Source organism: Ursus americanus, chromosome 3 (genome assembly GCF_024610735.1).
Source record: "Ursus americanus isolate L20-20 chromosome 3, mUrsAme1.1.p, whole genome shotgun sequence".
NCBI classification, from domain to species: domain Eukaryota; kingdom Metazoa; phylum Chordata; class Mammalia; order Carnivora; family Ursidae; genus Ursus; species Ursus americanus.
The window spans coordinates 84,583,953-84,611,631 of NC_142129.1; the positions used below are offsets into that span (position 1 = coordinate 84,583,953).

The 27,679-nt window shown below is 37.5% G+C and overlaps 1 protein-coding gene and 1 long non-coding RNA gene across 6 annotated transcripts in view; one reads left to right on the forward strand and one right to left on the reverse strand.

Annotated features, from left to right (window-relative positions):
* The window catches only part of LOC123789382 (uncharacterized), a 32,866-nt gene extending 26,590 nt beyond the window's left edge, over nucleotides 1–6,276 (reverse strand). The window contains exons 1-2 of one of the 2 annotated variants that reach the window (XR_015724042.1): nucleotides 6,151–6,276; nucleotides 5,110–5,898 (exon numbers count right to left, since the gene is read on the reverse strand). This is a non-coding gene — a long non-coding RNA (uncharacterized LOC123789382). Of the gene's footprint in view, nucleotides 1–25; nucleotides 5,899–6,150 lie in introns of those variants that run through there. The other variant, XR_006778810.2, reaches the window with a different exon arrangement.
* Nucleotides 6,277–6,356: 80 nt separating this feature from the next.
* The window catches only part of KMT2E (lysine methyltransferase 2E (inactive)), a 93,895-nt gene continuing 72,572 nt past the window's right edge, over nucleotides 6,357–27,679 (forward strand). For 2 of the 4 annotated variants that reach the window (XM_045793427.2, XM_045793431.2), the window contains exons 1-2: nucleotides 6,357–6,719; nucleotides 27,513–27,585. The gene's annotated coding sequence lies outside the window, so the exon portion shown is untranslated. Of the gene's footprint in view, nucleotides 6,720–20,030; nucleotides 20,167–27,512; nucleotides 27,586–27,679 lie in introns of those variants that run through there. The other 2 variants (XM_045793429.2, XM_045793430.2) reach the window with 2 other exon arrangements.

Sequence of the window (27,679 nt, forward strand, 5' to 3'; positions counted from 1 at the left end):
TCAAATAAATAAATACAATCTTAAAAAAAAAAAAAAAGGAAATCACTGCTCTGCCAACCTCAGGTAAGTAGCACTTAACAGAGATGAAGTACGTACAATAGTATGAAATATGTTTCTGGGCACTCAGCATTCCTTTTTGGGGGTGATGAGACTCATTAGCAGTTAAAGATTATGAGTGTTTAAATTACAACTTTCCAACAACTCTCCACTCTTGCTAAACTAGTAGGAGTGACCCCACTACAGCTTACCTTGCTAATTTAAAGCAAAAACTGTTATTCCTAAATCCTTAATTCCATCCATTATATCCTTACTTACTAACCAGTGATCTTTTCCTTCTTTGATGTTAGCTGTTAGCAACAAACCAACCTATACAAAAAGAAATGGAAGTGGCATTAAAACTGAGCTAAATTTAAAAAGGTAGAATAAAAGTTGGAAGAAACCAGCACGTAAACATTTAGATAAAAATGTTTCAAAAGTTCTAATTACATAGTTTATCTTGCCAACCTAACTGAAAATATAAGGGCTGGGAATTATGTTTTGTGTCTTAAATACGGTAGGAATGCCAATTATTTTATTCAAATTAGAGCTGGAGTTCCAGTTTGTCCCAGGAACAAAGCATTCAGAGGGGAAAAACCAGATTATAATTTTAAATTTGAGACACAAATATCAATATACTTTGGGAGGGGCACTTCAAAAAATACTTTTAAGGATAAGGAATATTAAGTGACATAATCTCTTAGAATAAATTTCTATATAATTTAACTCGATTTAAGTTTTAGTTCATTTACTCTAGGTCAATAACCAATTTATTAGGACCAGTACTGTTTAGGAGATAGTTGTTCAGTGAAGATATATTCTCTACCTCGGAAAGACAAGGCTGACCATACTGCTGTTTTGTCGTGTGCTTACAACAAAGGAACAACAACAACAAAAAACACACCCAAACCCAATTTTCTTTTATAATACAAATACAAGAAAAACTCTGCACACTTCAATGCTTATGGCAAACAGGCAAGGAATGGAAAAGGCCATAAATACTTATAAGAGAACAAAACACAATCACAAGCTCTAAATAGGGCAAGCACAGCTGCGAAACTAGGTACATTCAGAAATTTTGTTCTGTAAATTACCACTCACTATGAGCAAAAGGACCTCCAATAGATTTCTTAGCTCTTCACTGGCTCCATTTTTACATTAAAGTTTACAATTCACACTGAATATTAAAGAGCCCATTTTCTACACCTACTGTTAAATCATTGCAGAGAACTCTAGAACAGTGGGCTTTTGCTAGCTTCCTATTTGCATCATTCAGGTGGAAGAAGAGTACTATTAGTTTCTCTATTTTCCAAATCAAACTCCATACTTAAAGATGTTTCAAATTTGAGTAATTAACAGGGAGAGTATGGGCCTGATATTTTTAAGGACTTTGAGAGACCCCAGCCAAGATAGACACCTAACAGACTGAGCCACCCAGGCGCCCCAATTTTTTTTTTTTTTTAAAGATTTGAGAGAGAGAGAGCGCGTGCGCACTTTCGTACAGAGGGAGGGGTGGCTCCATCTCAGGACCCTGAGACCATGACCTGAGCTGAACCCAAGAATTCATACTGAATGATGCTCAACCGACTAAGCCACCCAGGCAACCCTAGACCTGATCTTTTTGAATAACAGAAGGCAGTTAACTTTTGAAATGTTTTTTGAATACTCAGGAATAAACCTATCTTTCTCTTAAGAAAACCAATCAAGTTGATTCAAGGTATCCAAAGCCCTGAAAACTTTTTTTGAGCACTACTTTCAAATACGAATTTTAGGTTTAGTGTTAACATACATAACACCTTGCCCAGGAAGAACGAGATAGCATTAAATTCATTTTTCAGGAAGTTAAACCAATCAGGTGGTATGTTTAACCATCACAATTTAAGGTATATTTAATGGTTTCAGTTCAATTCTCAGACATAGATCTTTTCGTTCTACACTTAGGCAACACTCAAGTCAGGGGTGGGGCAGAGAAAAACTCCATATAAAAACAAAATCCAGTGAAGTCCCTTATAATTCTGAGTATTTTCTTACTTTGAACTTGAAAAGATAGACAATCACTATTCAAAAATACCCCAAAAGCTTCAACAGCAAAGGGTCATCAATGTTTATAAAACTCAAATCTGACTCTTAGAATTCTTATTAAGGAGCTCCATTTTACATGCAATTTTAATAAGCCCTATTACTGGAATGCCAATCTCATAATACATGAAACACATGTAGGTACCAGAGGATGGCACATGGACACTTATAAATGACAGCAAGAAAAATGACAAAATCTAAACTCAAGGGCACAAAAAATTGGGTTCTCTAGTATAAGAGCAAGCAGTACTAAATACTTTAATAAGCCCCAAACACATCAAAGAATTATAAACCCAAATAATCACTGGTGTTTATATACTGAAGCTTGTAGATTAAAATGGCCTCCAGATTTGAGAAATACGCTGTTGAAAAATAAAGCCAGTTTTGTTTCCCATCTTTCTGGAGGCAGAAATAGCCCATCAGCAGCCCCTTGTCCCCTCTCATATAAGGTAAAGGTGAGAAAAACTCGCCTGTGAGCCTCTGAATCCTTCATTTCCTCATCAAACCCTGGTGGTCAAGTGTTTTTGAAAAAGTATGAAAGCTATGTTTTACAGTTTGCACTGAAGTTTATTAATAGAGTGTTATCCACCTAAAAAAACAACACATCGCCACAAAAAACTTGTACACCTGAAATGCCAACCAAGTGTCAAGCACTGGGCTAGGTCATTAATGTAAAGAATGGTTCATAGGACTTGGGAGCAAGAATTTGGAAGTTTCAGGAGGCAAAGTCTCAAGTTATCCAGGAGTGGGAAGAAATACTTCGGGTGGTGTGGACAGACACACAAACGTATGAAACAGTACTCCCTATGTATTTTACCAATTAGGGGATGTCTGCCACCTGAAGGCAGTTATAAAACTTCCAATTATATAACAGATGATTTGAATAAAAATATAGGAAAGCTGGGGTATGGTTTACTCAATGAAATAGGATGAGAAGCAAAAATTTTTTGAGGGGATGGGTGAACAAAGTTCTTTGGAATCTAGTACCAAGCTCAGTATTTTTAATGGGAGTTGAGGAAGCCTGTGGGCCCCCCTGTATACCTTAACATTGCACTTACAGCTAAGATAAAAATTTAGGCCTTACTGGAGAGTCATAGGCACAAAAGAAATTCCCCAGAGATAACATGTAACACAAGAAGGTAGTCCAAGAAGTAATTCTAAGTAGTAGTTAAAACGCCACAGGAACGTGGCAAAAGAAAAACTAGAGCTCAAGATCTGGCAATTAGGAATAATGTGGACAAGCTGATAAAAAAGACAGAAACAAGGATGTTTATTAGATTGAAAAATGGCCTCTCTTCCTTATTAAGGCAAAGGGAAGCTAGGAAGACTGAAAATTACCTTAAAAACCTGACTTCATATTCGGTCCCCTTTTCCTGAGCCAAAATAAAAGCTACTATGACAGTTAAGGGAAACACAACTTATACATGACAAAAAATCCTCTAAGTTATTCAAGCAAGAGTTCTTCTATGTAAAATGCCCATTTTCTATTCACAATGGAAAAACACTTTGAACTCTAAAATCTTTGTACTACTTAATATTTACAGTTTAATTACAGGCTTTTCAGTTCATTCATACTGTTCCTTCACTGAAAAAGCCACAAAAACTAGCCAAGGGTTTAAGTATAAACAAATGAATTAAAAAATCTTGTTTTCGAACTACGAAGTCTGCAACTAACACTAAAGGAAATAACATAACCTTGACCTGAGTTAAACCCGACTTTTCAGGTCCAGCAAACGTTTCCTCCTAGCAGACGTGTTCTGTCAAAAAGCCAGCCAGGTTTCACAGCAAATGTCTTTGTTGTGTGTAACTCTCTGCTCTCAACACCACCCAAGGGGAGAAGCCTTTTGAATTTTCACTAGTTTCGTTAATGGCTACCTTGCTTGTTTGGCCAAGTGAGAATAATCAAAAACAAAACTAGTATTTCTTACTGAATCTTCCAAGATGAACTAAAAAACTTTTGAACTAAAGATCTTCAACTAAGAAGGTTTCTAAAACTAAAGTCCATACTTCTACAGAAGTGATTTAGAGAGGTAGGCTTCATAATGGTGCAAGAATCTTAATATTTACCGAAAGTGATTTCATCTTTTATTTTTAAAAACCACAGTTAAGAAGCGACAGAAAGACAAAAGTATTGAAAACATCCTTACTTCATATAGATTACAACACTAGCAGCTTTTATTGTTATTACTAATCAGGCCTAAATTCAAAAAGAAAAGCACAGCCACTAAGATTACACTTGTAGAATATAGACAGGGAGGATATGAGAAGTACAGAGGGAAGGAACAGAAAGCCTGAAAAGGGTCCTCAAAATTCAGATGGTAACTTTTAGGAAATTTTCAGTGTTCCTGGATGTTATTTACATCTTTTACGCTTGCTTCCAAATTTGGTAAATATTTTTCTACTGGGATCTGAGAAACTTTACGTCTTCTCAGAAAATAACTGATCCTTCTTGACGTTGTGGCCCAGCTAGTCTCTCCTTTTCACTCAGTCCAGTGGCCCTCAGGGACTCACAGTTGATCGCGACTCCCACATTAGGAACCTGCCACCTTACGTAAGTACTTTGCAAGGAGAAAGGTAGATAAGAAAATAGGGCACCAAACCTTCTCCTCCACCAACAGCCGTCACACCCCAGAAGTAGTGTCCCTCCGGGGCTTTCCCCCGGGAGCCGCAGCTGTAAGCTATAAGGGGGGAGGGGAAGCGTTCTCAAACAGTCATCTCTTCCTCTTCAGGCCGCCAACGCCGACCGCACCACAGTCTCCTCCGCCCAAGCCCTTTCCCCTCCCCCGCACCAGCCTGGGTCGCAGCCAAACCCCACAGGAATGCAGCCCGGTCACATGCGCTGCGGCGGCGGTGGACGTGCCTCTCCCCCCGCGCCCCAAGGAGACCCAGCGCCATCTTGCCCTGACGCAGTTACAAAAAGTCATGGGAGGAATTGTGTCTCCTCGTCCGCGCCAGCGCCCCAAAGTTTCGCAGAGGCCGAGCCGGGGCCCTCACCTCGCGCAGGGACAGGAGAAAATACTCAGGGAAGAGCCTTGAGATTCTCTTCGCCACTGCTTGGTTCCATATCAGCCGCGGCAGCAACGATCACCATCGTCACTTCTCCCTCTCTGCCTTTGCAACAGCCTCCCCAGACGGCTCTGGCCCCACCCGCTGCTGCAGCATGAAGTCATCACTAGCCAATCGGGACGCGGCCGACAGAACACATCAGGCACCGATTGGCTGCGCGAACCGCCTCTGCCTCTCCCCACTCGGCTTACCAAGCGCTCCTGGTCTCCGTGGAGCGAGAAGGCGGAAACCGCCATTTCGGGGGAAAGACCCCGAAAACAAGAACCGGAATCACCGTGTTATTTTAGTGGGGAAACCCTTGTTTTATTCTTTGGCCTCCCCCTTTTTTTCTTCGAGATAACCGTCTCTCTGTCCCTCCCTCGTTTAATCACCACCACATAAAGGAACTCCCGCTCCCCACCCCGCACATTGTCCCGCCGGCGGGGAAATCCTTCCCCGGGGCCAAAAGTAGGAGGCAGCGACGGCAACTGCACCGACGGCAACGGCAGCTTTTTACCCCGATACACGGTGGCAGGAAAGCGGCGCTGACGGTGGCTGTACTTTTCTTGCTGCTTCTCCCCCCGACCTCTTCCGTTTCTCGCTCCTCCATCGAGACGGCGCTGGACGCTCCAGCTCCGCTTTTATCCGGTGCCCGGAGTCTGCGCACTGGAGCCTCCTCAGCCCCTAGTGGGCGTCGAGTGACACCCCAACCGAGTTCACCCAGCGCTGGAGGCCAGACTGGGGAGGGGGAGGGGGAAACTGAGACTGAGACTGAGGTTGTTTGGGGAGTGGGAGAAAGTGCATCGCTTTAGGAGGGTGAGGTGAGGGGGGCCGTTCCCAGGGCCTACAGTCCTTATCCTTCCACCCAGTAGTGGCGTGCCCAAGCTCGCCGATATCCAAACTTGAGGGCTGCTCAGGGAAAAGGGGTAAAGAACCAATCCCACCAAATACCGAAACTTCCCCAAACCTTCTGAGAATTGTTGAATGCACCTGTTGTGAAAAAGACGGAGATTCTGCCCACCTCTCTGCCTCCAGTTGGCTATCTTCAAGCCTCTGTGGGAGAGGCAACGGCGGGCGGCAGCCCACAAGCAAAATGGCGGCGGGCAGCTTCGTCCCCTCCCCCTCTGCCCCTGCGGAGCGGGGCGGGCGGGCCCCGTGCACTTGCCGCCGCGGCCGCCGCCGCCGCCGCCGCCGCCGCGGCCGCCGCCGCCGTCGCCGCCATTTTCCCAGAGCGAGAGGCAGTGACACTGAGCGGGCGCAGGGGGCCGAGTCGGAGACCGTACCTGAGTTCGGGAGCGGCCACAGAGGGGGCATAGACACTCTGAGCAGCCTTGCCGTCGCCTCTGCGTTCCTGTTGACTGTCTGGGTGCCCCCTCCCCTACTCCTTGATTGCTGGTGAAGAGGCTGCGCGCTGCTGTTTGGGGAGGGGGTGTGTGGAACCGGGTCCTGTGTCCGCAGTGGCTGCTGTCGGGGGGTCGTCTGTTCGCGGAGGTGTGGAGAGACTCCTTGGGGGTCGAGCAGATAACGGGGTTCGGGTGTCTGGTGTGTGAACATCACAGGTCAGTGCCTGTCGTCTCCTTGGGAGTTCTTGGGGTTTGCGGGGTGGAGGGACGCGTGTTTCAAGGGGGAGGGGGCTCTCTCATTTTTATCCTTCTGGGAGGGGGTTTGGGGGAGTCGACGTTGACTCTCAGGTGTCTGGGCTGGAGCAAGACGCTGCTTATTTGAATCGAATTTATCCTTTCTCTTCCCTGACCCTAGAAAGGGAGCATTATGGCGGGTTTTAGGGTTGGGGAAAGGGGAAACTGGCAGTTAAACCCCCTTGAGAGTGGGAGTTAGGGAGGGGGCGCACTCCTCATTGGCAGCGGGTTAAGGCCGCTTGGGTGAGGAGGTAGGCTTGTGACTGTTAGTAGGGTTTGTGTCGAAGTGGTCCCAGGAGCTGCCAGCTCTCCCTTTCCTCGACCGCATCTTGTTCAGGTGCTGAAAAACCGTATAGGCCCCATTTTCTTCTTCTTCCATTAATTGCCTGGCATTCTGTGGTATAATTTTCTGGTAAATACCAAGAGGGTTAAAAGGACGCTCTGGGTCTCTGTCTCCCTTTGTGGGAGAACGAGACAGCTCCTCATCCTCTCCGGGAGAGGGTAAACCCGCCCCTGAGGTGGTCACCCCAGTACCCAGCCTTCTCAGTCTCCTCCCCCACTCCGCTTGCATTATCGCCGTCCTTTACTGTACCGGAGGCTTAGAATCCACAATATGGCACATTTCAGAAGAGCTTATTTTGACCAAGGGATTGGCACAAACACTGTGGCAGCAGATACAGAAAAGAAACAAACGGTTCACTGTGCTAAACGGGGGAGGGGGGGGAGAAAAAAAAACAATCCGGAGTGCTCTCTTCTGGCCTCAGTTCCGTAGAGATCCGTTCTTGCTAGAGTCTCTTAAGAATGGTATAATTTAAAGTCAAAGAGAAATCGCTAGAGTTCGCTTTGGAGTAAACACCGGGTTTTTTGTTTTGTTTTGTTTTGGGGTTTTTTTTGGTTTTTGTGGGTTTTTTTTTTTTCCCTTATTTCCCCTCCTTTTAGAGATGTGAATAACGTAAGGTGTTGGAGTTCTGGAGACCTTGGAGAGAATTAAGTGAGGTGCATTCAACTCGAGGCTGGAGACATCAATACCTAATTGGAAGATAGCCCCGTTTTTTCTTTTATTTTTCGAGATGGGAAGTAAAAAGTGAAATTTCCCTCTTTTGTCCTTTACAGATTCTAAAAATGGCGGCCCCAGGCTGATGTTGTGGTAATCTAATCAGCTCGGGTCCTCCACACCCCATGCAGTGCGTTTGTCTGCAGCATATTACAGGCTTATTATGTTTACATGAAAAGACTGTGCTGCTTTTCTTCCCCAAACAGTTTACAAAAATGTGTTGATTTTACTGCAAATTACAGTGCTGTGTTTTAGTTGATTAATTTTATTGGTTTTTCCTGAGAGGCAAATAAAATGACACCACTTTCGAAAAAAATAAAAACACTCAGGTAGCCTTAGAAATTTCAGTAGAGAGGGTAGGTGCTCTTAAACATTTAAAAAAATGTATTTGGGACAAGGAATAGTTTTTGCTCGGTTTAGTGCAGGTGTTTTTTATTCACTGTGCTAAAGTAAGTTAAAATGTTTAGTGAGTGTGTAACTGTAACATTTTGTGTGACTAGGTGTTTTAATTTAGAGTGAAATGTTTCCCATCCACCTCTTGACCAATTTTGTGAATTTTGGTTTTTGTACTCTTTCAGATTAATTTTTAGGGAGCTGTACAAACAAGCCTAAACCTGTTACTTCACTGGGTGTGGAAATGCTTGTTCTTCTCACTATTATATTTTGTATCCATTTTTCTCATATATTAAGCATTCCTTTAAGAATTTTCTAAGTTTGTATATTTTATGAAGTGTAGCTGCATGCTTTGCTGCCTTTTAAAATTGTTTTATAGTATACTATCAGAATTATGTAAGTAGAAAAGTAAGGCTTTACTTCTTGAAATCCACCCCCTCCCCCATGCCCATTTACCTGTTTTAGCATGTGGAGCTTAGTCTGTTTTAATGACTTTAAATATAAGCCATACAGTAATATAGGATCTTGAATCCATTTTATGCTAATTTCAGAATCTAATAGATTGAGGCAGAAAATTAAATGGTGTCACTTAATAGTATTTTAAAAAGTGGGAATGATTAAAATTCATCTCTGTAGTGGGATGTTGATCTTTTCGGCCTGAACTCATCAGTGAGATATCAATGGGCCATTAATGGCATTTAATGACCATTCTGATATGGAATAACCAAAAGATGAGTGCCTTTCAATGCAGTAGTTCTTTAAAAGGTTGGAGAATATACGCCTTTTCATGATTTTTTTATTCCACTGTAAATTCTGCTCTAATATTTACGGTGGAACAAGAGAATCATTGAAGTTCATATACGAACTAGTTAACTTTCTGTTCTACAAAATAATTGTAGAAATAACTAGCTTAGAGAGTTTCATCATGGAAGACTAAGCACATAACCTTAGAATCTTTGAAATATTTTATTGTAAAATGATATGTTGTTGGTAGTAGGAGTTTGTGTAGGGATTTCTGGTCAATACTCATTTTTATTATGCTCTGAGTGGTCATGGAAGTCTAGAATCCGTAACTGCTGTGTAAAGATTATGTATTTGTTTTATAGACTATGTGGTTAAGATCTGTGGTTCAGAAGGTTGGTACTTTAAACTTACTATCTCATGTAGGAAATCGGTATACTCTTAGGGAGATTTGGTTTATGTAGCCGTGGGAGGGAACGCTGTCTACACCCATTGTTTTTTCTTGATAGTGACCTTGATCAGGTCTAGACACACAAAGCATTTGGACTTATTTGCCTTCAAATAAACAATACCAAGTTGGAAATTATGAGAAAAGCTGCCTTCACGCTCTTAGCTTTCTTCATACTGGGCTGCTTCATTGCTTTGGATTTTGTTTGCTTGTTTTGATATATGTTTTATGTATATTGTACTTTACAAATAACATGGCTATAAATGTTTAGTTTTTGTTAATGTATACCCCATTGACTATATGTCCTTTATAATTGCAGAGGCAGATTTACTAAAAGGTTAGGCCTGGTGTTTTATTCTCAGTGAGTTTTGATGCAATAGGTCTCTTGGGGGAGAAAACTAGTTAAATGGTCTTTGTTCTTAGGGTAGCTGAGTTTTGAGGGATTAGGTGTTTATCTGTTTAAGTGGATTTGTAGAAAATCATAATGTAATTGGAGAGCAAATTTTATTTTTGGAGACTATATTTTGATCATACTTCCCTTTTGTTGTCAGTGTACATTATAGGATCCCTTTGATCTCAATTTAAGTTTAGAACCTTTACGGGGCTCCTCCATTTCCCTTTGACTCTTTAGATCTCTGATAACTCTCACAATTTTGGCTTGTCTGTCTTAACAGCTTCCAGCCAGAGAATTTTACCATGTATACCACAGTAAGCTTTAGGACTTCTTGGATCTAAAATGAGGAAGTGAGGATAAAAGCCAATTAATAATTTAGGAGAAATTCTTCCCTTTAACACATACCTTAGTGGTCTTAGTGAAAGTCTAACTTCTTAAATTGGTTTCTTATTTCTAAGAATAATGTACCCATTTTCATGCATCAAAGTCTTATGCCTATGATTTTATTTTTAAAAGTGTGTTATGTAAATCCTAACAGCTCTGCTTTTCTGGAAGTTAATACTGGGACTTAAATGTGTGCTATTGAGTGTTTAAAATGGAGAAAACCAAAAAAACGTGGAAGAGCTATCAAAAACTGCTAAAGAAATATTGGTATGGAATTTTTGCAAAATATGCTGTATTTTTAAAAATACGTTCATAATGTGTAATTAGCTTTCATCTCCAAACGATTGATTCACAGTAGAGAGTAGGTGCTCAATTATTTGTTGCATTTAAAGCTTTTCATTTAAGCAAACACATCTCAAATATTCAGGGTGATCAGGGACTGTTCCTTGTCATATGTTAGAATAAATGTTTAATACATTCAGGGAGACTTTTTAGTGTTGCTGTAGAATTATTTTTACTGTATGGAAAATTACTCTTTTGTGTTGACTGGGAAAATAACAAGGATACTATTTAGATATATAAATGTTGGTTTTTAGGCTGAGTTTAAAATTGGAGTGGCTGTCTCTTTTTTATTGGCTTTTGTAATGTACAGGTGTTGGGAAGAGCCTTATTTTTTTTTAATATTAAACGAATAGTAAGTATCACTTAAACATTTGTTTAATATGGAAGAGCAATACTAATGGTTGAAAATAGTTTTTAGTGCACCAGATTTGAAGTAACAATATTTAACTAAAATCTTGTTATTGCAATTAAACAGTATTTTATAGAGAGGTAGGAGTTAACCAAAAGAAATTTTTTTTTGTTATTGTGAGCACTCATGCTAAGTGCTACATTAAAAAATCAGATGGTGGTGACTAAGGCTGAGTTAATTAGATGTTATTTGTATTTTTAAGAATACGAGAAGTTTTTATTAACCATTAGTAACTAGGATGCTTTTTACTTAGAGTCAAGAAAATAGTTGGGTCTTAAATTTCACTTGATAAATATTTTCCCTTAGTATGAAATCAGTTCTTTCTTCTTCATAGACAGCTTATAAATAAAATTTTATTTTTAGATAGTTTAGGAAAGCATTTTTATATTGTTAGGTGCATTTTCCAGCTTTATTGAAAAATCTGATGTGATTATTTACAAGAACTATTTAAGCTGTTTGGGATCTTGGACTTTTCAATGGAACAGGTCAGTCAGAATTCTTTTTTGATATGTTGAATTGCAATGCCATCAAAACAGATACTATGGCTTTTCATACATAAGTTATCTATAATATGGTAATTTAGTGAGTAAATAATCAACTACTTGTCCATTATTTTTAGTTAAAATATTTATTTTTGCATTTTAAAGTTGTCTTAAGTGTGAAATCTGGATTTAAGACAGGACCTGAGAAACAAAATGATTTATGCAGCTTTCTTTATTGTACAGTTGGAGTTGTACAGTTGGAGAAGAGAGATAATTTTCTAGCAACTCTTAGATGTTTGCTTAATTTCGAGTTAATCCAAAGCAATAAAAATTTTGGTCCTGAAGTTTATAATTGAGAAAGAACATTGAGTAATCACACCTGTGTTATAGCTAACTTGGTTGCAGCATTTAAGGTCTGAGCCTGTGGCATAAAGTTAAGTAATGAACAGTTGGATTGAGATAGTTTTGGTTTGTGGTATTCATAAGATAATTTTAAAGTTCAAGTTCACAGAATTATGTTATCTAACATTTTATCTGAGACCAGAAAAATTTTGACTTTTGTTTTCAAAAGGTATTTAAACATAATTTTTAAAGACTTTAACTGAATTTACTATGAGCAATTATTTTAAACTTATTTGAGTTAAGTAAATTTAAAGATTAAATATGTTTTCCCATATTTCTCACTGGTCTAAGAATAAAGCCTAGTGTCAGTGGTTTTTAGCAGAAAGTGAGGAATGTGATGTGAAGAATTAAGATTAGAATATTGTTAGGAAAACAGTTTTGTTTTTTTAAGTTTACATATCAGGGGACTATATATGAGAAAGATACACTCTTCCGATATTTTTTACAGACTTATTTCACAGACTAATAATGAAATATAATAGTTTCTTTTTTGATTTTACAGAGAGACCTCTTAAATTCCTCTGTTTTTTTGTATGTTGTTTAAAGTAAGACAAGTTTCAGGAATTTGAAAATCCATTTTCTCTTTAATGAAGTGGCAAAAGATGGGAAGATTTCTTGATGTGACTGATTTGAAAGGTTGAGACTCTGCTTCATTAACCATAAATTGATGGGGTTCTGAGGTTGGTCTGATACATAGTAGCTCCTCTTGAGAAAATAAGATTTTTCCTTTTGAATTATTTGCTTTTCTGCTGCTTCTCTTTAAATTAAGCTGCATAATTGGCTGAATTGACACAGCCTTATTACATCTTACCATTAAGCCCCTAGCAAAACCATATTTTTTCAAGCACAGACAAAAGATTAATTTAAGTAGCTACTGTTTCCCTTGCACTGTTTATTTCTACTTCTCAAAAGCCTGCTGTTTCAGGGTTTGTTTGGATGCAAGGTACAGAAATCAGCTCCAGCTAGCTTAAGTAAAAGATTTGTTTTAAGACGGAAGGGAAATCTTAGAGAACTTTTTTGAAGAAAGTACAGTTGGACCTCACAGGAATTGGCAAGGTGTCAGTGAGCTACTGTTCTCCATCTTGATCCCTTTAATTAGCTGTAACTGGTTAAGGAGATGGTGGTAGAGTGGGTATTTATGGTGTGGGAGAGTTTGTTTGGATGGAGAGCAAGAGAAGGACAATTGTCTTTTTTCAGGGATATTTAAATGTACTTGGGAGGGCCTCTGAAACTAAATAGTATCAAACGGATGATTCCACTTTTTAACTTTAAAAATACAAATATATAAATATATGCATATATGTTGAGGAATACTGCCAAAAAACCAAGGTGTTTTAATGCTTTTATTTTTATTTATTTATTTATTTATTTTGAAGATTTTATTTATTTGGCAGAGAGAGACACAGTGAGAGAGGGAACACAAGCAGGGGGAGTGGGAGAGGGAGAAGCAGACTTCCCACTTAGCAGGGAGCCCAATGCGGGGCTCGATCCCAGGACTCTGGGATCATGACCTGAGCCGAAGGCAGAAGCTTAACGACTGAGCCACCCAGGTGCCCCTTAATGCTTTTATTTTAAAATAATTTCAGTCTTACAGAATTTACATGAACAGTATAAAATTCCCTTAAACCCTTTACTCAGATCCCCTGATTTTTAACCTTTTGTCACATTTGCTTTATTATTTTCACTCTACATGTAAAAAGAAATTCTTAACTCTTTGAGAGTAGATTGCATATATGATGCCATCTACACTTAAGTATGCATTTCCTAAGATCAAGCATCTTTTCTTAAGTAACCAGAGTGGTTACATTTAGGAAATTTAGCATTGATGTAATACTTTTCATCTAGACTGTTGTCCATATTCCATTTTCATCGGTTGTCCCAATTATGCCCTTTATTAGCACTTTTTTTTCTGGTGCAATTGCCAAATCAGGATCAGACTGCATTTAGTTCTCAGGTCTCTTTGTCTTTCATGACATTGGCAGGCTAGTTATTAAACAGTGTCCCTCAATTGGGTTTATCTAAGGTTTCTTTCTGATTAGATTCAGATTTTGCATTTTTTCTGGAATACTAGATATGCAATATGTGGGTTTTTTGTTTTGTTTTGTTTTAATCATTTGGATGCACTTAATGTTTGCCCCTTGTCAGTAGTTCATTTTGATTGCTTGGTTGAGGTGTGGAGTAGTTTCTCCATTGTATAGTTACTGTTTCTCTTTTTGCCATTATTAAGTAATTTGTGGGAAGGTATTTTGAGGTTGTGTAAATATTCTGTTCCCTGTCAGACTTTCCTAGACTTAGTGTCTATTGGTGCCTGAATAAGTTTTTACCATGTGGCCGCAAATACACCAAAGTTTCCAGCAGTGATTTGTGTCTGGGTAATTGGAATTGTGGGAGTTTTCTCTTCTGGTCTTTCTGTGAGACAGATGGATTGCTTTTGTAATCACAACAGATTTAAAAAAAATTTAAGGAAGGAAAGTGTAGATAATTTGGATAATGTCAGATAGTGTCAGTTTTCTACACAAATGGAATTTAAGATAGCCTACTGAATGCTGGTCTAATTTGAAATCAGAATATAGAAAATAAGTACATAGGCTGTTAAATTATTTTTTTTAAATTACGGTGTTCCAATTCCTCATTTAGTTTTTACAATTACTGCTAAATGACCCTTGCATTACAGTTGTTTAGGTTTACAATTTGCTATTAATGCTAGCATTTTGATTTCTAAGACAAGGCTGAAAATACATTTTTTAATTATGGTGTTATTCCTTGTTCTCTGTTAAAAAAAAATCCTTGAAATAATTCTTTTGAAGAAAAATATGTTTTTCTGAAATTATCGAGAAGTTTTTTATTTTAACATATATGCAAGTTTGCTGTTTTAAAAAGGTTGGGTGAGATGGTACATTTAATACAGCAGAGCATCAAATATCTGTAACTCTTAGAACAAAGTGGTGTATGATTTTTGGAACAAATAGAATACTCATTGAGGAAAAGTTCAAAAGGACAAGAAAAGGATAAGAAACAGGGAAAACATTTATTCAGATTTTAATTACATTATAATACTTTTATTAATTTGGCATATTTCCTCTTAATGATAGCAAAATAATGGTAGTGAAGTTGGGCAATAATTCGAATATTTTGCTGATTTAAGCCCCGGGTAACATATTAAATGAAAATTAGTAATTTATTTTATTAAATGAAAATTAGAAATTTTCAGGGAAAATTGGGAGAAGAAAATTTTAAAACTGTGAATACTTGTAGAGTGGAGATTATATTCTCTGAAGCTTAAAATTTACTTCTGAGAAAGTTAAGATCATATTTCAAAATAAGGAGGATTAATAAGATGATACAGTTGAATCAGCATTTTGTAGGTGCTTAATTGATTTAAAACTCATTTGAATAAACTGTGTCTTAAGAGAATGAAAGTTCAGTTTGTAGCACTACTAAATCATATTCCGTTGTCTTAAAAAAGTAGGGGGTGAGAGGTGCAAAAACAAATTCCATGATGAACTGAGGATTGTCTTTTTAGGCCACAACCCCCATCCTGGTTATGTAAAGTAGCATCCTATTGACTGAAGTTAAGAAACTAGAGTTAGAATTGACTTGTGAGATCTTTTATTTAAATATTTTTCATTGTGGACCAGGGACCACATGTATTATTTACGTGGAATGCTTACTAAAACAAACATTCTTGGGCCCCATTTCAGACCTACTTAATCACAGCTAGTGGAGCCTTGAATTTGCATTTTAGTTACTAGTCTCAGCTGTATTTTTACACTGTTCTAGCTCTTCCCTTTTATTTTACAAGTAGAACAGAAACCAGGGAGATTAAATAATTTTTCTTAGGTCATATAATTAGATAGTGGTTGATCAAGGATTAAAATTTAGGTCACAATTCTTGATACTTTAAACTTTTTCAAGAAACCATGCTGACTGTCCTCTTGAGAAGCCAGACCACTGTTTTTAGATTCTCTGAATGAAGGAATATTAGTCTTTGTGTAGTGTCATGAGACAGACTCTCCATGTTTTGTGTTTCTGTACATCCCAATTCAGGATGATCTATCGGTTTCCAGAACCCACGTGTTATTTGTATAAGAGTCATGGATTGGAATTCTAGCAATACAAATTGTGATCAAGTTGTGGTGAGCCCTGAGTGCCAGGATGGAAGATTATGGACTTTATGGGAGAGCTGCTAAAAAATTTGCTTTGGGGAGTGACATACTGGGACATGATTATCCCCTCTAATTCTTAAGATTATGAAAGTGATATATGCTTATTAAGAGAGCTCGAACAATACTTCTTTAGAGGCAGTATTGCATAGGACTTAAAAGTAGGAACTGGAACCATAATCACACCAGGTTGTATTGCTTTGTGATCTTGGGCACATTACTTTTATTTTAATGCCTTAGTTTCTTGATCTGCAAAATTGAGATAATGATACAGTCTATCTTATAGAGTCATTTTGAGAATTCAGTGAGTTAATATGTGTACAGTTCTTAGTGCTCCAGCTGTTCGTGTTGTAGCTGCTTCTGGAAAAAAAGTGAGTTTCTGACTCTATCCTAATTGTCTCTCATGTGCTGTGGTGATCACTATTTATTTTATATATATATATATATATATAAATATATATATATATATAAATATATATATAGTATTTTTCCCAAAGCCTTTTTATGTAGATACTACAGAAGATTCCTTAACCTTCACTCAAAAAATATTAATGCCAGAGGCGCCAGGGTGGCACAGTTGCTTAGGTGTCCACTCTTTGTTTCGGCTCAGGTCACGATCTCAGGGTCCTGGGATCAAGCCCCACGTTGGGCTCCGCTCAGCGTGGAGTCTGCTTGAGATTGTCTCCCTCTCCCTCTGCCCTCCTGCTTGCACTCTCTAAAATAAGTAAATCTTAAAAAAATATTAATGCCAGTTGTATGTTGAATGATGTAAACTACTCTGTGATGCTCTGACTAGTTGAGTTGAATGTTCGTGAGAGTCCTGTTTGTTCCCAAATACATTAATCCCATTGTACTTGTGTTTATATTATTATATATAACATAAACCAATGATAAATGAGTGTGAAGAGAGAATTGTTTAAATGAAAACTAAGTTAACTACTTTGGAAAACCTGTTAAAAACACATTAATTGCTAAAGAAAGTTGTTTAGTTATGGGCAAGATAACTAAAAGAAAATGGGGAAAAATAATACAAATCCAAATCTAGAAGGAAGTCTACATTCACATTGCTCCACTGGTGTCTAAGTAATTTCTTATCTTGAAGTAATCTAAAACCAAAAACTATAGACAATGCATCACAGATACGGTTGATACGAGAATGAGAACCCAAAAGTCCAAGTAGGGGAGCCATGTTCAAAGAGAACATTTTAGCTTGACACTAAAATATTGGTGAATGATATTTTAAATTAAAAATACAGTGTTTAAGATATATATAATTTTTAAATGAATCTCCATGTTAACTGGCTTTGATGAGCTCACAAATTTCGAGTTCCTGTTGTATGTATAAATCCAGATTTTTAAAATTTTTATTTATTTATTTATTGGTATCTTGGAAATCTTAAAATGCTCTTTCATGCTGATATCTTGATTTCAGACTCTGGTCTCTAGAATTGTTTGTGGTCATGTGTTGCAGCATCCTTAGGAAACTAATACACCCCTCAATTCCAGTTACCCTCAGTGAAGTCCATTGCTGGAGAACACACATGCATCCCCCCCCCCCCCAACACACACACACAACTACTTAAATTAAAATGCTGTTTCAGAATCTGATTGTGATTTGTCCACTGGGGTTTATAGAATTCTGTTTAGACAAAATGACAGATTTCAAACATTTGTGGAATTGAATAGATGCACTGATCTATCAAGATCCAGTAACCTTTATTATCTTGTGAGATTTAAATTCTACTTTTCTTTAGGACTCTTCTAACTGTTAATATTGTAAACTAGATTCGTTTAGTGTCAAATAGTTGAACGCCCTATAATTGAAAGCATTATGGTAGCTACTAATTTTGGCTTGCTGATCTTGCACATATTTCCTAAGGGAAGTAACTGATGATTGTGTTGGCTAATAACCGAGATCAGTTTGTGTGGTTTTCAAATTTTAGCCAGTAATTGTTTGATACATTGTAACATGGTTGCTGTCTGTTAGTAATAACCTTTTAATTTTATACTAATGTAATAACTTTTTAATTTTTGAATTCCAAGTAAAAACTGGCAGATCTTATGGACTTGGTATTGTGCCAGAAGACAAAAATTCTTTTATTGTGTAATTACTTTGAGAATATCTTATCATTTAAATTTAATCCAGAATGATAGTGGAGATTTAAAAGGAGTCTCTGCTGGGGCGCCTGGGTGGCACAGCGGTTAAGCGCCTGCCTTCGGCTCAGGGCGTGATCCCGGTGTTCCGGGTTCGAGCCCCACGTCAGGCTCCTCCTCTATGAGCCTGCTTCTTCCTCTCCCACTCCCCCTGCTTGTGTTCCCTCTCTCGCTGGCTGTCTCTATCTCTGTCGAATAAATAAATAAAAAATCTTAAAAAAAAAAAAATAAAAAAAATAAAAGGAGTCTCTGCTGATATAGCCTGAACTCTCACTTACAGGGAGTTTGAATTTTATGCCTCTTATATCCTGAAGTAAGTGGTTCATTAAGGATTTGGAGAAAAGTATTTCTAGTTCAACTTCGCACGGCAATTTTTTCATGTACAAATGACTTTTGTAAGGTTGGCCAGTCAGCTCAGTACATGTTGATTATTTTTTTATCTATGTATGTACGTAATGTTTTGTATTTGTAAAGACAGGTCTTAAAATTAAGTTGGAAGGTGAAAGTGGATGTAGCCTGTCTCATAGCAGATATACTGGTCAGTAATAGCACTTGTATCTACCAACTTCATTCTTGACATTTTATTTTTCCCTTTATTGTACAGTGTCTCCATGATTATATGCCTGTTCAAGACTGGCTACTCTAAAAGCTTGAACAAGACATATTATAATAAGTTAATAAAGTTTGCATATCTGAGTAATTTTCTTAATGGAGGCTTAGATCTAATTCCATAATTCATTCTTGAGAGTGAGATGCATAGACAGTTTTTAACTACGCTTCAACTCTCTAGTTCTTATGCACTGGTCCTTTTATTTCCAGTTTTTTGTTTTTTTCTATTTATATTAACGTATGCAGAGGAAGAAGTTGATTGTTGAATACTGTTAAGTCTTGGGATTAAAAGGACTGGGGGAAATGCTGTAGAAATAAATGGTTTAAATGTGGAAAGTATTTTTTCTTTTGCTAGTCTCTTGCTGATTTTGTAGTTTGTTAATACTTAGAAATTACTCTTTTTTAGACTTAAGGTTTCTATAGTAAATATCTTAAATGTAGAATTTTAAGATTTTTTTCAGATATTTATGATAATAGAGCCACTGTTTTTCACTAAGTGGCTTTAGTGGTCAACAGATTTGTGGCTGGGGTTGATTAAATTTATCATTGGATTGAATAATGGGAACTTCATGCTTTTAATTCTAAGAAGGAAGGCGCTAACATTCATACCAACTCTGCAAGGTAGATATTTTACCCATTTTTTATGAGAGGCCTAGAGAGACTCAGGGTCACATAATTAAAAGAGTGACTGATCAAGGGGTGCCTGGGTGGTTCAGTTAGTTAAGCATCCAACTCTTGATTTTGGCTCATGTCATGATTTTAGGATTGTGAGATCGAGCCCCACATCAGGCTTTGCGCCCGTGTGGTAGCCTGCTTAAGATTCCTCCTCCTTACTCCCCCACGTACTCAATTGCGCACCCTCTCAAAAAAAAGGAAAAAAGGAATGGCTGATCAAGAATTCGAATTCACATCATTTGAAAAAAATCCTCTCTCTCTATTGATCCTTATAAGGACTAATTTTTGGCTAAGTAATGAGAATACACAAATCATTATCAAGGGCAATTACTTAAAACTACTCTAAGATACCTTTGATTATATGGCCCTTGCTCATTAAAAGGGCCTTAAGGGCAACTTAATTTTGTTCACTGCTCATTCCCGAGCACATAGACCAGTATCTAGAACATGTTAACATAAATATGTTAAATGGATAAATTTGAGTTTATTTTATTACATTTTAAATTAATAGAATAGTTGCCCTATAATCTGGGGGAGAAGTGCTTAAAAACATGCAAGATTTCTTCCATTGTTTGGAGATCAGATATTCAGAACTCGATGGTGACAAGCTGGAAGGATGGTTGATTATTGGAAATTACTCAGATGATGAAGATGATGGTGGGAACCATGGAAAACTGAGGAAAAATGAATCTGGAACCCTGAGGAGGCACAAAGGCTAGGTGAGCAAATATAATGGGAGATTAGAAAAAAGAAGGATTAAAAAGAATCAGAAGAATGGGGTACGAACAAGAAATGGAATGAAAAGTGTGTGAAAGAGATCCAGTTTGAACGTTTGACTTTTGCAGTGATGGCAGATATTGAATAGATACATACCCTATAGACGGCTAGGGATAGGAAATCAAACAGGAATGAATGGTGAAATCCAAGATGGATGGAGACTAATAAGGAGTGGATTGAGCCTTGAGAGTCTCCACATTTTAAAAGTAATAAGAGAAAGAAACAGTTACAAAAAACAAAAGAAAAGTTCCAGAAGGAAATCAGTAATGTTCTTCTGTGGCAGGTATTTTGCTTTGTTTTGAGAAAAGTTAGTGTTCATCTAAAAGGGGGAGGAAGGGATTGAATGTGTTAGGATAAGGAAGAATATGATTTAATCAAGGATAATTTAGGTGGTATCTTAACCACCACATTCTAGGCTTTGATAGCTAAAATGTAAATATTCCAGTTCTTGGTATAGGGTAAAGTAGATGATCCAGTTTTGAGAGCTAAGCATCTAATAGCTATTTCAAAATAATGGGTCAAAATGTAAGCTAGTGGTTTAAAAAACTATAATACATTCTTTGGGAAGTTAAGGGAAGAGATTAGGGTAGAACAGGTTTTATAGCTGGAATAGTTTTTTGAGGTAGTCTGGCTCAGTTTTTGTTTATAGATGAGGAAACAGCCCACAGGAGGTTGATCTGCTAGAGACCTTGAAGCTAGTTTTGTAGCAGAAAAGTCTTAAGTTGGGAAGTTGAGAATCTTCCAAGGAAGCATAGTAAGTACTTACATGATCCTTGACTTTTTTTTTTTTTTTAAAGATTTTTTAAAATTTGTTTATGTGACAGAGTGAGTGAGAGAGGGAACACAAGCAAGGGGAGTGTGAGAGGGAGCAGGCTTCCCGCCGCTGAGCAGGGAGCCTGTTGCGGGGCTCAATCCCAGGACCCTGGGATCATGACCTGAGCCGAAGGCAGACGCTTAATGGCTGAGCCACCCAGGCGCCCCTAACCTTGAAGTTTTAATAAGATTTTTTTGGGTGGGATGGAAAAACGTAAAGGAATATTACTTTAGAAAATTTGAAGGGGAATGAGCAAAGATATGCCAACAGTAGCAAAAAGACTGGCATAATCAGAGAATTTATGTATTGGAATATTAACATGGAACAGGGTAACCTGATAATGTCAAGATTGGAACTTAACTGTAATTACTGTGAGCTACTATGCTTTTTTGAAGAGGGCAAAATTAGGATACTAGTTGGTTTCGAAGTATATCTGTTTAGTGTCTAAGCAGTTGTTATAAAGGGCTGGAGAAATGCGTTTTTAAAAAATAAGACATCCAGTCCACATCCCAGACTTACTAAATCAGAATCTGTGGGAATGAGGCCTAGGACTGCATCATTTTCAATTCCAGACCCCAGGTATATGAAAAGTAGCAGTTTGTGGATTCATGTGTGAGAACCACTGGTTTAAAGGTCAAGTTAGAATAGAGAAAGCGACCACTTAGAAAATTACTCTGGCAGCCCAGGGCTGAGATAGTAAAATGTAGACAGTAGAATCTGAAAGATTTATTTAAATCCTATTAATTAGATTTGATACGTATTGTTTTTAGATATTGAAATAAGAGAGGACTTGATCTCTAATCTGAAAGAAATGATTCAAAATTGTGATTGAAGGAATACTACTTAGTTAATCCTGGAGAGGATATTGTTTTACTTGAGACTAGAATGAAGAATGAGAAAACAAAATTATTGCCAACTTTAATTGTTTCAGTCAAAAATTGTGCCCTCACCTGGTGGGATACTTATTTAAAGGCTGAAAAAGCAAGAATGAACCAGCCTAACAGTCTGTATAGGTTGACTAAAAGATAAATGGAGTTTTTTTGTTGTTTTTGTTTGATTTTTTATTACAAAAGTCTCCAGCACTACTTTTGGAAGCTTATTTTTTTCTTTTCTGCTTTGTGCAGGTAGAGTTTACCAGTGAAATAAGTTTTTCATGTCATACGTTGAGTCAGGAAGTATTTTCTTTTAGCCAGTGATTTTTGAGCTATTCTCCAGGAAGCCATAGGCTTTTCATGGAACTTAACTGGTAGGTGGGAGGATATGTAGGTAGGAACATTCCCCTGCCACCCTCTTCAACCACAGACTTAGCAAATATGAGGTACAAATGCCTAATGTACCTGTTCACAGACATTACTGATCACTTGAGGCCTTCTCCCTTTATATCTGGCTGTGGCCTCCTTAACATAGTACTTCAAGTTGACATTAGCAATCGTTAGGGAAAGCATAGGAGTTTCAAGCTGTTTTTCATCCTGGAATCAAAATACATGCTTAGATTTCACTGTAAAGTTTCTTTTTTTTTTTTTTTTTTTTAAGATTTTATTTATTTATTCGACAGAGATAGAGACAGCCAGCGAGAGAGGGAACACAAGCAGGGGGAGTGGAAGAGGAAGAAGCAGGCTCATAGCAGAGGAGCCTGATGTGGGGCTCGATCCCATAACGCCGGGATCACGCCCTGAGCTGAAGGCAGATGCCTAACCGCTGTGCCACCCAGGCGCCCCCACTGTAAAGTTTCATTTGTAAAAAAGTTTCTGTCAGTACTCAGAAAGGTTTGAAGGCCACAATTTTAATGTCATTTTATAAGATTAAATTTTAAATTTTGAAGTAATGTAGATTTACATGCCTTTGTAAGAAATTATACAGAGAGGGGTGCCTGGATGGCAGTTGGTTAAGCGTCTGTCTTTGGCTCAGGTCATGATCCTGGAGTCCCAGGATCAAGCCCTGCATCGGGCTCCTTGCTCAGTGGGGAGTCTCCTTCTCCCTCTGCCCGTCCCCCTGCTTGTGCTCACACATGCATGCTCTCTCTCACACACATAAGCAAATCTTTAAAAAAAACAGAGAAACTATTTTTCCTTTACCCAGTTTCCCTCTCCATGGTAACATCTTGCAAAACTGTAGTACAGTGTCACAACCACAATATTGACATTGATACAATCTATCCACTTTGTTCACATTTCCCCAGTTTTACCCCTGTGTGCATGGGCATGTGTGTCTGTGTTTAGTTCTGTGCATTTTTATCACATACATAGGTTCCTATGTCCTCTACCACAGTTAAGACAGTTCCATCTCTACAAGAATCCCTGGTGTTACCCCCCTTATAACCACACTGATCTGTTCTGTTTCTGTAATTTGTCATTCAAGACTCTTAGGTAAATGGAATTATATGGTATGTGATCTTTTTGGGATTGGCTTTTTTATTTCACTCAACATAATTTCCTGGATATTCGTCCAAGTTTTTGCACGTATCAATAATTCCTTTATATTGCTAAGTAGTGTTCATTTAATGTCATTTTCCCATTTGATAGGTACCGCATAAGACGTGCAGCCTCATACTTTTCCTTTTAAATCTGCAGAACATGTCTCTCATTTTCTTTTGTTAACTTCCCTGATTCTGTTTTCTAACATCTCAATCCCCAACTCCATGAGGACTATTGGCAGCACAGTTTAAAAATTACTCATGTAGATAGCAATTTTTTTTTTAACAGAAGGAAGTTGTAGAACCCATGAAGTATGTGGTATTATGCTTTACAGGTGTGATGCTTCACATATGTGATGCTTTACATTGAAGTATGTGGTATTACTGCTTTTGTACATAAAAGTAAGCTTTTAAGGAATTTGGGAACATGTGATTATTCTCAGGTTTGAAGATTTTTTTCCTTTTGTACTGTGTAGTGAGCAGTAAATTCTAAGATATGTAGTTGTGGGCCATATGGCAAGTAGAAAGTGGCAATAGATAACTGTTTCAGCAGGAAATAGCTTTTGTTAGTTATATTCTCAGGTATGAGTAAAGACAAAATTCTGAGAGCAGTTTTGTGTGTATAGGAAACAAATTGTTTATACCCAGGGACTCCAGTCTAATCTCTCAACTCTTATCAGTCACTGAATTGCTATTTTATTTATTTATTTTTTAAGATTTTGTTTATTTATTAGCACGAGCAAGGAGAGAAAGAAGCAGATTCCCTGCTGAGCAGGGAGCTGGACGCCCTGCTCCATCCCAGCACTCTGGGATCATGACCTGAGCCACAGGCGGACTGTTAAACCAACTGAGCCACCCAGGTGCCCCTGAATTGCTACTTTAAAAGGCCACATTTTACACTGTAGTTTAGTGATCTCCAACACTTTGGGGGATGACAAATACTACTCAAAAATGATAGTGTGGTGCATTAAAAAACTGATAGTATTGAAATTAGTTATTTTAACTTGTACGTGCTTTGAGATGGGGAAGGAGGAATGTACCAGTACTTCAGCTGGTTGCAGAACTGGTGTTTAGAAGTTTTCCAAAAACTCTAGTAGAAAGAATGGTACCCCATTATGTAATGCCAGACAAATAGTTCACTATATTGTATTCATACATGTATTTTTTAAAATAATGGACTTCATCTTTTAGAGCAAGTTTAGGTTCACTTTAAAACTGAGAGGAAAGTATAGATTTCCTACATGCCTCCTCCTGACCCAAGTACAACCTTCTTCATCGTCACTGTTCCTCATTATTATGGTACATTTGTTACATTCAGTGAACCAGCATCGAAACATCATTATCAGCTGAAATGTATAGTTTGCATTACACTCACTTTTTGTCTTCATGTATTTTTTTTTTTAAAAAGGTTGTTTTTAGGGCGCCTGGGTGGCTCAGATGGTTGGGTGACTGCCTTCGGCTCAGGTCATGGTCCTGGGGTCCGAGGATCGAGCCCCACATCTGGCTCACGGCTCAGCAGGGAGTCTCCTTCTTCTGCCTCTCCCCCTGCTCATGCTCTCTCTCTCTGTCTCAAATAAATAACTGAAATCTTTAAGAAAATTTAAAAAACGCTGTTCTTCTTAATACTTTAATACCTTTTTTTTTTTTAAGTTTATTTATTTATTTTGTTAGGAATCTCTACACCCAACGTGGGGCTCAAACCCACGATCCTGAGATTGGGAGTCACATGCTTTTCTTACTGAGCCAGCCAGGCACCCTGGTCAGAAATTCTTAATAGTTTATTTGACTTTTTACAAGTATAATAGTTGAGAATTGTTCTCAGTACTCATTCTTAAGGACGTTTACTAAATATTTAATTCCCAGAAATTTTATCTGATCATCAAGCTAGCACTGAGTGCCACACACAGTCTTTGAAACAGTGATTCAGAAATAGGTTCTGTGATTATTCCTATTTACAGATGAGGGGCTAAGGCTTCAAGAGAATAAGTAACCATTATTAGTAAGTGGCAGAATGTGAAAGCTGAAGCATTGCTACTTTGACATTGAGTTTAGTAGTAACGGAATTGTGTTAAATGTGATAACAATGAAACACCGTGAGACTTTTACAGAACCAGAAAATACACTTTTTTGAACATTGAATTTTATATATAGGTTTCCATTTTTCAAGTAGGTCCACTAACATTAACCCTGACACAAGAGTACAGGTTTTCTTAAATAGATTTTATTTGCTATAAAAGTATTATAATGTAGGTTGGTGAAATTGTTTCTAGGAACCAAGTGGTTGTTAAAAGGGGATTCAAGTTAAAATTCAAGTGTTTATATAGGTAGCCTTTGCTTAACAAATAGTTTCGTGTAAGGAATTGTTATATTTGTGCAAATTAGTAATCTCAAATTTGGAGCATGGTTCCCTAACTTCAGTATACTAGCGAAGCACATGTTTGTTCCTGAAAATAATAGAGAATTTGAATGTCCTTTGATTATGTCCTTTGCACCACCCCCGAAATATTTTAAATCCGAATTTTAGACTTTGAGACCATGTGTCTCCACTTTTGTAGTGTTTTAATGCAGTGTTGTGGAATGCATGTAAATTCATTCAGTAGATCAGGTTTGGGGGAGGAGCAAGGTGGGTTTCATTACTATTCTTTCAGTATGCTAGAATAAATGTAGTCCAGATGTCCTGGAGTGTGACGCTTATGTATTTATTTAATTTCTCCTCTTTTTGAGAGAGGCAGTTGTCATTTTTTTCCTCTTAACTGTAAACACCAGTCATCTAGTGAATTTTAATTTCAGGCAAACTAATGTGTAGGTTCTGGAATCAGACTGCTAGCATTCCAATCTTGATTCTGCTATTTATTAGCTGTAGAACTTAAGACAAGTTTAATCTCTACCTTGACTGTAAAATGGGGATAATAAATGTACCCACACGATAGGCTCATAAGGATTAAGCATTGTAAGCACTCAGTATTTGTTATTGCTATTAGAACCTCTATTTGGGGAGATTTGAGTATCAGGTAAGTGCTTGTAGAGCACTGTCTGATAGTAATATTAACCCAGTTGGAGAAATAATTCATTCTTTTGTCAAAGTTACTTTTTGTTGCTTTTTGGAATCATATTTATTGTTGTTTCGATTATCAGGAATAATCTGTTAATATACTTGTGCTTATATGGTTTAAACTGTAAGATCATCAGCCTAACCTACCTCCATTTATAGTTCAAGCCCAGAGTTGTGAAATGACTTGTCCAAAGTTTCATAAGCAATAACTTGGTAATAGATCTTGATCAACCAGTATTTTTTTTTTTCAATTATACCTTAGTTAACTGCTACAGAGAAAAGAAATTTTAAAGTCATAGTAAGGGCAGCTTAATTTCTAATTTATAAGGAAATCTTAATGTATGTGGTCCCTCACAATTTCTTTCAAGTTTATTTCATTTTCATTAGTAATTTAGCCAAAAATTCACCAGGTTATTAGTGATACATGTCCAAAACATAAACACTGATTTAATTTTAGTGTTTTTTGAGCTCTAAGTATAAGGTACTTAGGACAGAAAGATAACAATACACGACTCTTCAAAGAGATTATGTTAGATTGGGCACTTTTATTTGTAATTTTAGAAAAAAAAACCTCATATTTTCATCCTGCTTTTTGGGTACAATACTCATCTTTTCAGTGGTATTTTTTGTTTTCTGAACATGGTCTTAAAAGCAGCCTCAGCCTTCCAGTTTTTCTGATAGACTGTTTTTAATTGCTTTTCATAGCTTTTTATCTTGTTTTTCCTACTTTAGGGTTTTGTTTTTGTTTTGGTATTGTTGCCTTTGCTTTGTTAAATCTGTTATTAATATTGTATTTTTCCAGTTTCTATTCAGTTTGATTTGGTACTTTGCTTTAATTGTTGCCTTTACTATGTTTACATTCATTTGTATAAAGAAGTGAATAATTTATTTTTTTAAGAATTAGCTGCTGTCTTTGAGTCCCTTTGATTTTAGGTGCCATATTAGAAGTACCTAAAATTTTATGCCATTTAAAAACAGCTCAATACTCCTGTGTTCACTTGGTTTCTAGGTCTGTTCTGGATAGCAGGTTTTGTGAAGACATTTATTCTTTCTTGGACCTCAGATTTACCAGACATCTCATGGTATTTCTTTTTATATTATTTCTTTAATGGCTGCCATTTTTCTCAATGTACTTTGTATATATTTTGCTTGCCAGTTGGAAAACCAGTTTCTTGA